Raw genomic sequence first — 13599 nt, 5'->3', positions numbered from 1 at the left:
AATTACATATATTATGACTTGTGATGATATTAAGGTAAATACATTGTTTGTTCTCCATTAAAATCTTTCATTTGCTAACTATCCCTATTAGTAGTTAGTGCCTTCTGTAGTTTGAATCTTTTATTTAGCTGGCAGTAGTGGCGCTCGCTGTATTGCAGTAGTTCGAGTAAGGAAGATTTTTGGTGAGGTAAGTGATTTGTGAAACGTATAGTTTAATGTTTGTCTGGGCCATTCTTTTGTAGGGATTTTTGATAGTCCGATTGCGTTGCGCTAAAATTATTGTGTGTCAGTTTAAGCACAGTCATGTATAATTTTTCTAAGGGGACGTTTCATATGTCGACCCTTAGCCTAGGATACCTCACTGGAATCTTCTGATTTTTTCTTGTAGTTTGTGTAATTAGTGTAGATTTTGTTTATTGCTAGCGCGTAATTGTAGAGAGAATCTCCTTTGTAGTTGCAGCCTTTCATTGTTGTACAGTAAAACAGTTGTGGCATGCATGTAGATTTACACCAAGTATTTTGCAGCTACGCTTGCAATTAACTAGATATTATTTTCAGTGCTATGTTAATGTGTTCTCCTATTTTTGCTCTTCAAATTGTGTTTTTCTGTGTTGTCGTGTGAAATATTGTGACAATAATGGCGTGTGAAAAACGTAACACTAGGCTCCAAAGTAAACACAGCAACAGTTAGACACAATGGAACAAAATCTTCAAAAGTTAGACACAATGGAACAACATCAGAGACAAACACAGCAAAAGTTTCAAAAGTTAGACACAATGGAACAAAATCAGAGACAAACACAGCAAAAGCTTCAAAAGCTAGACACAATGGAACAACACCAGAGACAAACACAGCAACAGTTAGACGCAATGGAACAAAATCTTCACACCACACTTGAACAAACACGTGAGGATTTAACTACTGAGTTACATAACATTGAATCGAAATGTCAAAAAGTCTGTAATGACGTAAAAACACAAATTAGTGAGCATTTTCAACCTATTTTTTCGCGGTATGAAAATGCATTACAGAATCACGAAGCAGCCATAAAAGAACTGCAATCCATTGTTCATGAAAATCATGAGACCTTGCAAGCTAAAATGGACTCAGTTGCATCTACCGATTCGGTTACGCAACTTGCAAAACTCAGGAAAACTTAAAGGACACAGTAGAAAGACACACTGAGGAAATGTGTTCACTATCGGAGAAAGTAGCTGAACTTTCGGATCAGGTCACTAACTTATCTACAAAGGTAGATGATGATCTGAATGACACAAGACCTGTAGCCATCACTGACACAGAAGAGTGCGAACAAATTAGGAAATTCAAACAAAATCAGAATCAAATTAATACGCAACACCAAAGAGAAATCCGGGAAGTACAAGATCAGCTGACACAGGTAATACAAGAATTACGTGTTTCAGAGGTCACTCGCGCTCCAATACGGGAAGAGGGACACAGAAATACGGAACAGCCACAAAATAATAACACAGGGCATTTCTGAAGTTATGAAAGAAATTGGCAATGTGCAGTGAATTTTGAGATGGAACCGCCGAAACGACGTAACAATGACCGACATGCGACTCGCCGACATGATGATTTTGACTATAAGCTGTTCATTACTACACGTAAATTCAAAACGTTTAAGAATTCTACCAACGACATTCATCCACAAGCGTGGCTCCATCAATTCTCTCATTGTTTTCCTCCCAACTGGTCATTGGAGCACAGATTAGAATTTATGTGTGGCTACTTGGAGAATGAACCAGCTGTAAGAATGCGGTCATTCACGATTGTCACAGTGAAGGAGAATTTTATCATGCCTTCCTCTCAGCGTATTGGTCTCAAGCTACACAAGACCGAGTAAAACATGGCATCATATTGATGAAACGTTTCGAACAATCTGAATTTTCCAGTCTTATGAAATATTTTGAAGACATGTTGCATAAGAATCAGTATCTTTCAAACCCATACAGCCCCTCAGAACTCATCCGCATTTGCTTAATCAAACTGCCTGAACATTTACGACATATTATTTTAGCACGACGTTGCAAAGACGACATTGAAGCTTTTCAGGGACTCTTACAAGAATTAGAAATTGACACAGACAGTCGCGGGATGCGAAAACAGGAAAACAATCACTACAGGTCACATCCGTCACAATTCCGTGACGACAGAAACAATAACTGGACACGACAAGCCTATTCTTACAACGTAAATCGTGACCAAAACAGACACCACCCGTATGACAACCACTGGCAGAGTAATAGTTACAGAGAAAGATCGCATTTCCGTAGTAATGAATATGACAGAGACACTCATAGAAACAGACAATTTGGCAACCAGAACAATTATTATCACGGGAGACAGAATAACTTCAGATGCAACGGTCCAGCGCGCAGTTACGATTCAGAGAGAAATTCTCCACCACGTGACCGACAGGAAAGAAACTATGGAATCTACCGACATGAAGACAGACGATATGATCGTAACGACAGACCTGAACTGCATCAGAACTGGCGGGATTTAAACAGAGCAGAGCCCTCTCGGCAAGGCGAATTTGTAGAAGATAGGTCTCCTAATCCCAATAACGACGTGCGCCAACAAAGAAACAGACAATGACTCGCACCGCAGGCAGCCACTTGCGCCCGCTGGCTCAGGGAAAAAAACATTGACGCTAACCTTGAGCAAAATTCCAGTATTCTTTACGGACGAATACCATATGATAATTGCATTCGAGTTGAAACTCTGCGTACTAGGAAGAGTAAAGGTTTACACCACATTTCACATGTAAAACCGTTTATTGAAAGATAATCTGCTTTTTAACTTTGTCTTTGCCATAAAACGTTTCACTTCACGTTACTAGTATGCTTTAGAAACTGTTACCATGCAAGAATGTTTGAAGTTAACTATCCAGTCTAGAACCTAGGGTACATATTTAGACAGTAATTACCACTGCATTGTGATAGTGAACAGAGGACACAGTGTTACTGTGTGTGTACATTCTTGCTTGTTAGTTCCACGATTACGTAATGACTATCAGGCTTACATACTTAGGACATATACTGGTACTGCTAATGAGATTTTAATGCAACATTTTGGTTTACTTGAAGAAACATTCTGGATTTAAAGTACTTTCTGTGAGATACCAGATGACACAGTGGCTAGTTTATGTGACAGCTACACGATTATATCACGACGTTACTAATGAGTGACAATTTACATTGTTGCTTTTGCGGTGTATCTGTTTTATATCTGCACAGTTTTTCTGAATTCTTCTGTAAAGTAAAACATGTTTTAGTAGTAACTTTTGTGGTATAGCTACAAGGAGACAGCCTTTTCCGTAGCACAAAAATACTTTACAGCACAGTACTTTCTTCATCACGGCAATGAGCGTAATAAGTAAGATATCTATACGCAAAGCATTTCACTTTTGTTTATCATGAGGTAAGTACATTGGCTTCTGCTGAACTTAGCTTTTGGAGGACGATAACTACGACACTTCCACAGAGATTATCTTACAGCAAGATGCACATTTAGCGCTACAGGACACGTATTTGAGTGATTAATTTTGTACTTAAATCATTTATTTTTAAAGATATTTGAAGTACAATGATACAAAGGTTTTCCGTAATACATTTCATTCCATTCTTGTAATCTGTAACACCTGAGGGTATAATTACAATAATCCTCAGAAGGGTACACGCCTGCTTTGTGTACCATGTGTTTGGCAAGCACAAGGAGCCCTAGCTAATATAGTATTTGCTTATACAACTTTACACATCGGTACCATATTTCTCTAATACATAAATTACACACCTATCTGATCATTTAACTGAGAGATATACTTTTTTTACTACATCAGTGACAGATGTTTACGTAATTACACCATTGTATAACTTCACACTTATGAAATTGTATTTTGTCTGTACTTTGTGAACTGTTCATATTTTTTCGGACCCATTGTGATATTATGAGAGCTTTGAATGATATATTTGGTATGGGATCATGATTTTTAAAGTACGTTTGAGGCAGATGACACTTTTGACATGAGCAGAGAATTTTTTTTAGGTTTTGAAATTATTGGAGGAAGCTACGACGATTTTGAGAATTGACTGAGGTGCTATGACGTTATTATTATGACGACGATGTGTATTATGCTGTTGAGGTATGTTTATGATCAATAAGGTGATGCTACCGTATATGAGGAATTTGATTAGGCTACGTATTTCTTATGATGAAATATTGAAGAAGTGTCGACGAATATGAATATGTATGAAAAGGTAAGGAATAAGGAGTAGTGGTTAGGGACTCTGATTTATGAAAAGGATGTTGGAAACCAAGAAACGTACTTTAAGAGTTATGAAATGTATGTAAATGCGTGAATGTATCACAATGCCGACGAACATTTTTTGGGCACTGTCATATCAATAAGATTTTGTTTCTACACATTTGCAACGCAAATTCTTGACCTGTGAAATATTCTTATAAGAGACTGTCACTGTAATGCAAACTGCTGTCGTAAATATTTCGGTAAGAAAGTTAAGTGACCACCTTCACATAATGCGTCATGGGCACCCAGCTGTGCGGCAGATGCCCGAAAAAAAAGCCATTAGTGTGCCTTACAGAGCCGCAGGTGGAGAAGAAAAAAAAAAGGGAGGCCATTATCCTCACTATTGACATTTCCTTGTTGAAAGCATACTGTAGAGCTCTTTTGTGGAGCTGACTTTATGATATTTACTAAAATGGCTAATGAAACGATGAGAAATATTTCACGGCTATTGTCTTGCTAGTTGAGAAAAATGCCATATGACTCGCTTTATGTATTTATTTACTCGTTTTGTTTAATATCATGTTTCTAGCTGCAGCAGCATTGATTAAAATAAAATTTAATAGATGTACTAATATAAATATTTTATGCCTACAGATCCAGTAAATAATTTTATGATCTATTCAAAAAAACGAAGGAGCATAAAAAGACGTTTCCCTTCACAGGAATTGCATACGAAATTTTCTTTTCAACTACTTGGTATTTTCTATTGTAGAATAAATTGTGATGCATCACTCTAGTGTTAAGGTATTAGACATGGCCATTTTAGTGTAATATTTTTTCTGCTTGAGTTATGTCATGTTTAGGTATAAGTTGCTGCTGCTGTTTACCAGGCATAGTGTTACTGAATTAGACTTTGTATTACGCTGTTAAGCCAGTTTTACTACTGTTTTATTTTTTCTTGTTTGCTGCACAGTGCCTTATATTAGTTGTAGTACTGCAATAGCTTTGCCTATTTAAAATTTTTGTCCTTAATGTTTGTGTTAATTGTTTTATGCTGCTGCATTGCCTCGTCCCTTAGTTTAGCACCTGAGCTCAGTAGTTTTAAGTTAGCTTAAGAGGGGGTAGACTATATAAGAAACTAACTATGATGAATTGGAAGAAATGCATTAAGAAGATATAAGAAAATGGTTTGGCCAAAAAAAAAGTGGTGTACAGTGGAGAAAAACTATTTTGAAAGAGGATGTGAACAGAATACAGAAAGCAGGCTTAGATAGTACTTTTGGGTATAATGATGAACAAAGGGAGATCTCCAAGAAGCAAAGAAAGTTTTGTTTGCAAAATACTGCAGTAAAACAAACCCTATCCTTTCCTTTTGTGTTATCCCACTATGTGTTTGTGTACCCTTGTGAATTTGTTTTCTTCCTGTCTCTGTGTAGTTTCATAGAATTTTTTCTTCTTCTAATACTAATCTACATTCACTATGATGAGGAATACTGTTATCCTCAAATATAATTGGCATTAATAATGTGTTATTTACCTTGTAAATATGCTTAGACATTATTTATTCTGTTTTGTTTTAATGCTAATGTGTGAAGTGGATGTTTCAATAATTATTCTGATCTTTTATGTATGTACTCATGTCATAATTCCTGTAACATTGATGTATATGTCTATTTCTATTCTTTTGTAAAGCCTGTATTACTACAAATGTTATCTGTACTGTTATGTTTTAATGATGTATTTTGTACCTTTGTTATTGTATTCTTATGTTATAAAATTGTAATTGACACCAGTTCATCAAATTAAGTAACTTGTAAATTACATTTCACGCACACATTTCTGTTGGTCATAGTATATGGACAATATGTGAGAAGTTGGGGCTCTTAGTGTTTACATGTGTGTTAATAATTCAGCAAGGGACTGGATAACAGCATTGCTGGTTCTAAGGACAATTCCAAAAACTTTGTGAGTGCACAAGTGGTGGTTATGGACTTGCTCTATTATCCGCAAGACTCATCAATGGTGATTGTGCACCTGCACAGTCGCAACGGATGGCTGCTAGCCATCTCTACAAGGACTACAGTGGGTCTACACCTTTGATGACTCACCAATACCATTATTTCTACAAGGACTGCAGTGGGTCTACACCTCTGGTGGCCCACCAATACCGTAATCTCTACCAGGACTACAGTGGGTCTGCACCTCTGGTGGCCCACCAATACCACAATCTCTACTAGGACTCCAGTGGGTCTGCTCTGTGATGACCTACCTACCAATATTCTTCAAAACTTCGAATGACTCTGCTGTGGGTTTGCTCCATTGTGGCGCATTACCTGTCAGCATGTCAAGAGTCAGCACTGTCTTTCCGTTGGAAGGACAACACTACTTCTTCAAGACTGCATGGAAATCCACTACTTCTGTGTGCAATTTCTTTTACTAATGAGAGTTTGTGAAAAAAACTGTAATTACTATTATGATGAATGATCAGGACTATCTTTATGGACTGTGAGAAAATTTTAGCTTTTGACCAACATTGTATCAATAAGTGTGAGCATTTGATTTCTTTGTTATTGTAATTACGAAAAATTTTATCAAATCATTATTGGCCACTGCCCAAAAATATTTGTAAAATTTTTTGTGGGGAGCATGGGGGCTATGTAAGTAGGCTGTTTAGATTTTTATATTGGTAATGCCACGTAGCGCTCTGTATGGCTGTGCTGTGTGCAGTCTGTGGCTAGTTTGCATTGTTGTCTGCCATTGTATTGTTGGGCAGCTGGATGTTAACAGCGCATAGCGTTGGGCAGTTGGAGGTGAGCCGCCAGCAGTGGTGGATGTGAGGAGAGAGATGGCGGAGTTTTGAAATTACATATATTATGACTTGTGATGATATTAAGGTAAATACATTGTTTGTTCTCCATTAAAATCTTTCATTTGCTAACTATCCCTATCAGTAGTTAGTGCCTTCTGTAGTTTGAATCTTTTATTTAGCTGGCAGTAGTGGCGCTCGCTGTATTGCAGTAGTTCGAGTAAGGAAGATTTTTGGTGAGGTAAGTGATTTGTGAAACGTATAGTTTAATGTTTGTCTGGGCCATTCTTTTGTAGGGATTTTTGATAGTCAGATTGCGTTGCGCTAAAATTATTGTGTGTCAGTTTAAGCACAGTCATGTATAATTTTTCTAAGGGGACGTTTCAACCTATCTAACAGAAGTTATGGTTTGCTGCAAAAAGATCTGTTCAATAATTGGCGTTTCACAAAGAGCACACCGCGCTCCTGTTTTCGTGTCCTATCGAGGCTGTGACGAGGATTTTCGAAACTCCAGTCTCGATTGCTCTGCGAGTTGACGAACCACAAGAAAGGCAGCTATGCTTCATCACAAGAAAGAGCTTTGCAGAATGAACGTCTCTGTCAAGCAGAGACTAGAATAACCAGTTGCAGTAGTGATGTTACAACAACGCCGTCGGTTTTTATATGGCACTAATGGTGAGCGCACAATGCACTACCTAATTTGTTACCTTGATCGTTTTTTGTCAGAAGGGGCCGGCCTTGTAACTTTGCTCTAAAGCTCATAGATTCACATAAAACTTACCACTACACCATTTTCATTAAACAAGTCAGTGAAAGAGAATTACAAACAAATAGAAAGTTACTGGGTAAATCCTGTAGGATTAATGCACCATGTCAGTAATGAAACAAAGCAGTAGGCTCTGCCAGAAATATCGACTCTTAGACAATATATCCAATAGCGTATTTTAATACGACAGTATGCCATCTTAGGCAATTTATAACACTTAAAACACTTGATAATGGCACTCTGAAGCCGAAATCATGATTGTGTAAGTGTAAATGTAACACTGTAAATAAACAACATTCTAATGGCCATACTGATTTTAAAGAAACTAGTACCTCGTTCGCCATACTTCGTGAAGGTTCGGCTGCTTGCAGGGCCCACGGGAAATCAGTATGCCAATAAAAAGGTACCCACTAAAGGTCGTAACTTTTTCGTGTGCTATCGAGAGCTTGCATGCATTTAAACGTGTGGTTAACAATTATGAAGCTCGTCTGATTGCTCCCCGCCAGAGATGGTTGGTGGCACTCGTAAGACCTGCAGTGTCCCTGTTGCGGAAGATGTAAGTTGGGTTGCCTAAGTTAAGGTGTATGAAATATTTTCTACAGCAGTTTTCTTTTAGGACAGTCTATTTAGATTACCTCTCGTGCCATTTATGCATGAAAGACTGCTTGTACTACTCCGCGCGAGTTGTTATTTGCCTGATTTTATGTGTGCTATAGCTATGTAGAAGCATGAGGAAATTCATCTACATCTACATGGATACTCTGCAAATCACATTTAAGTGCCTGGCAGAGGGTTCATCGAACCACCTTCACAATTCTCTATTATTCCAATCTCGTATAGCGCGCGGGAAGAATGAACACCTATATCTTTCCGCACGAGCTCTGATTTCCCTTATTTTATCTTGGTGATCGTTCCTCCCTATGTAAGTCGGTGTCAACAAAATATTTTCGCATTCGGAGGAGAAAGTTGGTGATTTGAATTTCGTGAGAAGATTCCGTCGCAACGAAAAAGCCTTTCTTTTAATGATGTCCATACAAAATCCTGTGTCATTTCGGTGACACTTCCCCTCCCCCCCCCTCCCCCATGAAGCATGGACCTTGCCGTTGATGGGGAGGCTTGCGTGCCTCAGCGATACAGATGGCCGTACCGTAAGTGCAACCACAACGGAGGGGTATCTGTTGAGAGGCCAGACAAACGTGTGGTTCCTGAAGAGGGGCAGCAGCCTTTACAGTAATTGCAGGGGCAACAGTCTGTGGATGATTGACTGATCTGGCCTTGTAACACTAACCAAAACGGCCTTGCTGTGCTGGTGCTGCGAACGGCTGAAAGCAAGGGGAAACTACAGCCGTAATTTTTCCCGAGGGCATGCAGCTTTACTGTATGATTAAATGATGATGGCGTCCTCCTGGGTATAATATTCCGGAGCTAAAATAGTCCCCCATTCGAATCTCTGGGCGGGGACTACTCAAAAGCATGTCCTTATCAGGAGAAAGAAAACTGGCGTTCCACGGATCGGAGCGTGTAATGTCAGATCCCTCAATCGGGCAGGTAGGTTAGAAAATTTAAAAAGGGAAATGGATAGGTTAAAGTTAGATACATGTTCTGAGGCATCAATGGATCACAAATTTAGCATTGTAGGGCAGCGTGGAGGGTAAAAATAGTAGAGGGAGACCTAGAGGTGAATACACTAAGCAGATCCAGAAGGATGTAGGTTGCAGTAGGTACTGGGAGATGAAGAAGCTTGCACAGGATAGAGTAGCATGGAGAGCTGCATCAAACCAGTCTCAGGACTGAAGACCACAACAACATTAATTCTCCTATATTTCGCGATAATACAAAACGTGCTGCCTTTCTTTGAACGTTTTCGATGTACTCAGTCAGTCCTATCTGGTAAGGATCCCACACCGCGCAACAGTATTCTAAAAGTGGACGGATAAGCGTAGTTTAGGCAGTGTCCTTAGTAGATCTGTTACTTTTTCTAAGTGCCCCGCCAATAAAACGCAAATTTTCTGTGTGTTTCTTCGAATTTAAATTGTTTGCAATTGTAATACCTAGGTATTTAGTTGAATTTACAGCTTTTAGATTAGACTGATTTATCGTGTAACGGAGGTTTAACGCGTTCCTTTTAGCACTCATGTGGATGACCTCACACTTTTCGTTATTTAAGGTCAACTGCTACTTTTCGCACCATTCCGGTACTTCTTCTAAATCGTTTTGCAGTTTGTTTTGATCTTCTGATGACTTTATTAGTCGATAAACGACAGCGTCATCTGCAAACAACCGAAGACGGCTGCTCAGATTGTCTCCCAAATCGTTTATATAGATAAGGAACAGCAAAGGGCCTATAACTCTACCTTTGGGAACGCCAGAAATCACTTCTGTTTTACTCGATGACTTTCCGTCAGTTACAACGAACTGTGACCTGTCTGACGAAATCACAGATCCAGTCACGTAACTGAGACGATATTCCATAAGCACACAATTTCACTACGAGCCACTTGTGTGGTACAGTGTCAAAAGCCTTCTGGAAATCCAGAAATATGGAACTGATCTGAAATCCTTTGTCAATAGCACTTCATTTGAATAAAGAGCTAGTTGTGTTTCACAGGAACGATGTTTTCTAAACCCTGTTGACTGTGTGTCAATAGACTATTTTCTTCGAGGTAATTCATTATGTTCGAACACGATATATGTTCTAAAATCCTGCTGCATATCGACGTTAACGATATGGACCTGTAATTTAATGGATTACTCCTACTACCTTTCCTGAATATTGGTGTGACCTGTGCAACTTTCTTGTCTTTGGGTACGGATCTTTCGTCGAGCGAACGGTTGTATATGATTGTTAGGTATAGAGCTAATGCATCAGCATACTCCGAAAGGAACCTAACTGGTATACAGTCTGGACCAGAAGACTTGCATTTATTAAGTGATTTAAGTTGCTTTACTACTCCGAGGGCATTTACTTCTAGGTTTCTCATGTTGGCAGCTGTTCTCGATTCGAATTCTGGAATATTTACTTCGTCTTCTTTTGTGAAGGCATTTCGGAAGGCTGTGTTTAGTAACTCTGCTTTGGCAGCACTGTCTTCGATGGTATCTCCATTGCTATCGTGCAGAGAAGGCATTGATTGTTTCTTGCCGCTAACATACTTCACATACGACCAGTATCTCTTTGGATTTTCTGCCAGGTTTCGAGACAAAGTTCGTTGTGGAAACTGTTATAGGCATATCTCGCATAGAAGTCCGCCCTAAATTTCAAGCTTCTGTAAAAGATCGCCAATCTTGGGGATTTTGCGTCTGTTTAAATTTGGCATGTTTGTTTCGTTGTTTCTGCAACAGTTTTCTAACCCGTTGTGTACCAAGGAGGATCAGCTCCGTCGTTTGTTAATTTATTTCTTATAAATCTCTCAATTGCTGCCGATACTATTTCTTTGAATTTAAGCGACATCTGGTCTACACTTATATTATTAATTTGGAATGAGTGGAGATTGTCTCTTAGGAAGGCGTCAAGTGAATTTTTTACTGCTTTTTTGAATTGGTATATTTTTCGCTTATTTTTCGAGGATTTGGGGATTACAATATTCAATCTTGCTACAACAGCCCTGTGTTCACTAATCCCTGAATCAGTTTTGATGTTCGTTATTAACTCAGGATTATTTGTTGCTAACAGGTCAAGTGTGTTTTCACAACCGTTTACTATTCGCGTGGGCTCCTGAACTAATTGCTCGAGATAATTTTCAGAGGATGCGTTTAGCACAATTTCGGATGATATTTTATGCGTACCTCCGGAATGAAACCTGTATTTTCGCCAACATATCAAGGGTAAATTAAACTCACCACCAACTATTATCGTATGATTCGGGTACGTGTTTGAAATCAAACTCAAGTTTTCTTCAAACCTTTCAGCAACTGTATCATCTGAATTGGGAGATCGGTAAAAGGATCCAATTATTATTTTATTTCGGTTGCCAACAATGACCTGTGCCCATACTAACTCACAGGAAGTATCTACTTCAATTTCGCGACAAGTTAAACTACTTCTGACAGCAAGAAACACGCCTCCGCCAACCGTGTTTAGCCTATCCTTTCGGAACACCGCTAGGTTCTTCGCAAAAATTTCGGCTGAGCTTATACCCGGCTTTAGCAAGCTTTCAGTGCCTATAAAGATTTGAGCATCAGTGCTTTCTATTAGCGCTTGGAGCTCTGGTACTTTCCCAACACAGCTACGACAATTTACAACTGTTATACCAATGGTTCCTGTATCTATGTTTTTCCTGTGTTCAGCCTGCACCCTTTGTTACTGAAGCCCTTCTTGTGTTTTCCCGAGACCCTCTAACCTAAAAAACCGCCCAGTCCACGCCACACAGTCCCTGCTACACTTGTAGTCGCCTCCTGTGTATAGTGGACACCTGGCCTATTCAGCGTAACCTGATACCCAATCACCCTTCGGCGCAAGTCGAGGAATCTGCAGCCTACACGGTCGCAGAACCGTCTGAGCCTCTGATTCAGACCCTGCATTCGGCTCTGTACCAGAGGTGGTGATTATTGACGTATTTTTAAGGAGGGTTTTGGGAGATGCACTGCGGCTTTCTTCCAATTTTTTTTCAGTATTTCTGTAACTGTCTCTCGCCAGCGAAAGAAGTCTTTGAGTTTTCAAGTCGCCCTTCTTTGTGTAATCTCGATGTGACTTGATATGGACCCAGTAAAGTTGAGAAGTATTTTAATACAAGATACTGAAGGTTTTTTCATGCAATTTCATTTGTAGAAACTGCAGGTTCCCAGCTTTCCTCCAATGAACCGCAACCTGCCATTTCCTTTACCTACAGCTGAGCTTACGCGATTGTTGCACTTTACACGTCTACATCTTGTTACTCCTAAACATTTTTTCGACAGGAGTGACTCTAGTTGTGTATCAACAATCTGCTTAACAAGGGAATACCACGCCTTTACGTTCTGTGAAGTACACAGTTTTGCGTTTCTTTAAATTAAGAGCTGGTTCTAAGACAGTGAATAGGGCTCATACTTTGTCGAGATTTGACTCGATAGTCCTAGTAGTTTCAAAAGTTAGAATTTCCTCAAATGCATCAACTGTGAAAGACATGAGGTTACAACTTTGTAGTATTGGCGAAGTCAATGTATAGCGTGAACTGCACTGGTTCACCCCATGAGACTACTTTTAGAGCGAAATTGTCTCGTTATTTTGTAATAGTTTCACAAAAATCTGTCGTATCAGTTATAGGAGCAATTTATTAGAGACGTCTAGCGGTGAAAGAAAAAAATAGAAATGTAATGTAGGTATCCTCTCGTTAAGCCTATGTTACATGACGCACATTCTCTCTAACGGCCACACACTACAACGAAATGGTACGTTCATCACTCGGCCGTGACAGATATGCATCAGCGGTCCATTCCCAGCGATATACAGCCACCCATTCCCGCCGCGGCAATACATTTGGCTGACAAAGGTGCCAGCTGTATCGTATTTCAAAGCTCCATAGACACCGGCCACTGCCTTTGGCGCTGTCTCTCTTTCATTCGTACCCTGTCAAGCTACTAGACATCCAATATTTCGTTCCAACAGGAACCTGCACGAGTGCTTATCTCTTCCTCCCCAGTCGCCATATCCCAGACGTTCCCTGGGAAAGCAGTGAGCAGTAATTCGCTACTAGGTGGCAGATCCGTCGTCCTTTGAAATGGGTTACCAGAAGCTGCGTGTAATTTCCAATGTTTATCATATGATGATCTCGTATTTC

Source organism: Schistocerca cancellata, chromosome 5 (assembly GCF_023864275.1).
Source record: "Schistocerca cancellata isolate TAMUIC-IGC-003103 chromosome 5, iqSchCanc2.1, whole genome shotgun sequence".
Classification (NCBI taxonomy): Eukaryota; Metazoa; Arthropoda; class Insecta; order Orthoptera; family Acrididae; genus Schistocerca; species Schistocerca cancellata.
Note: the sequence above shows the minus strand (reverse complement) of the source record.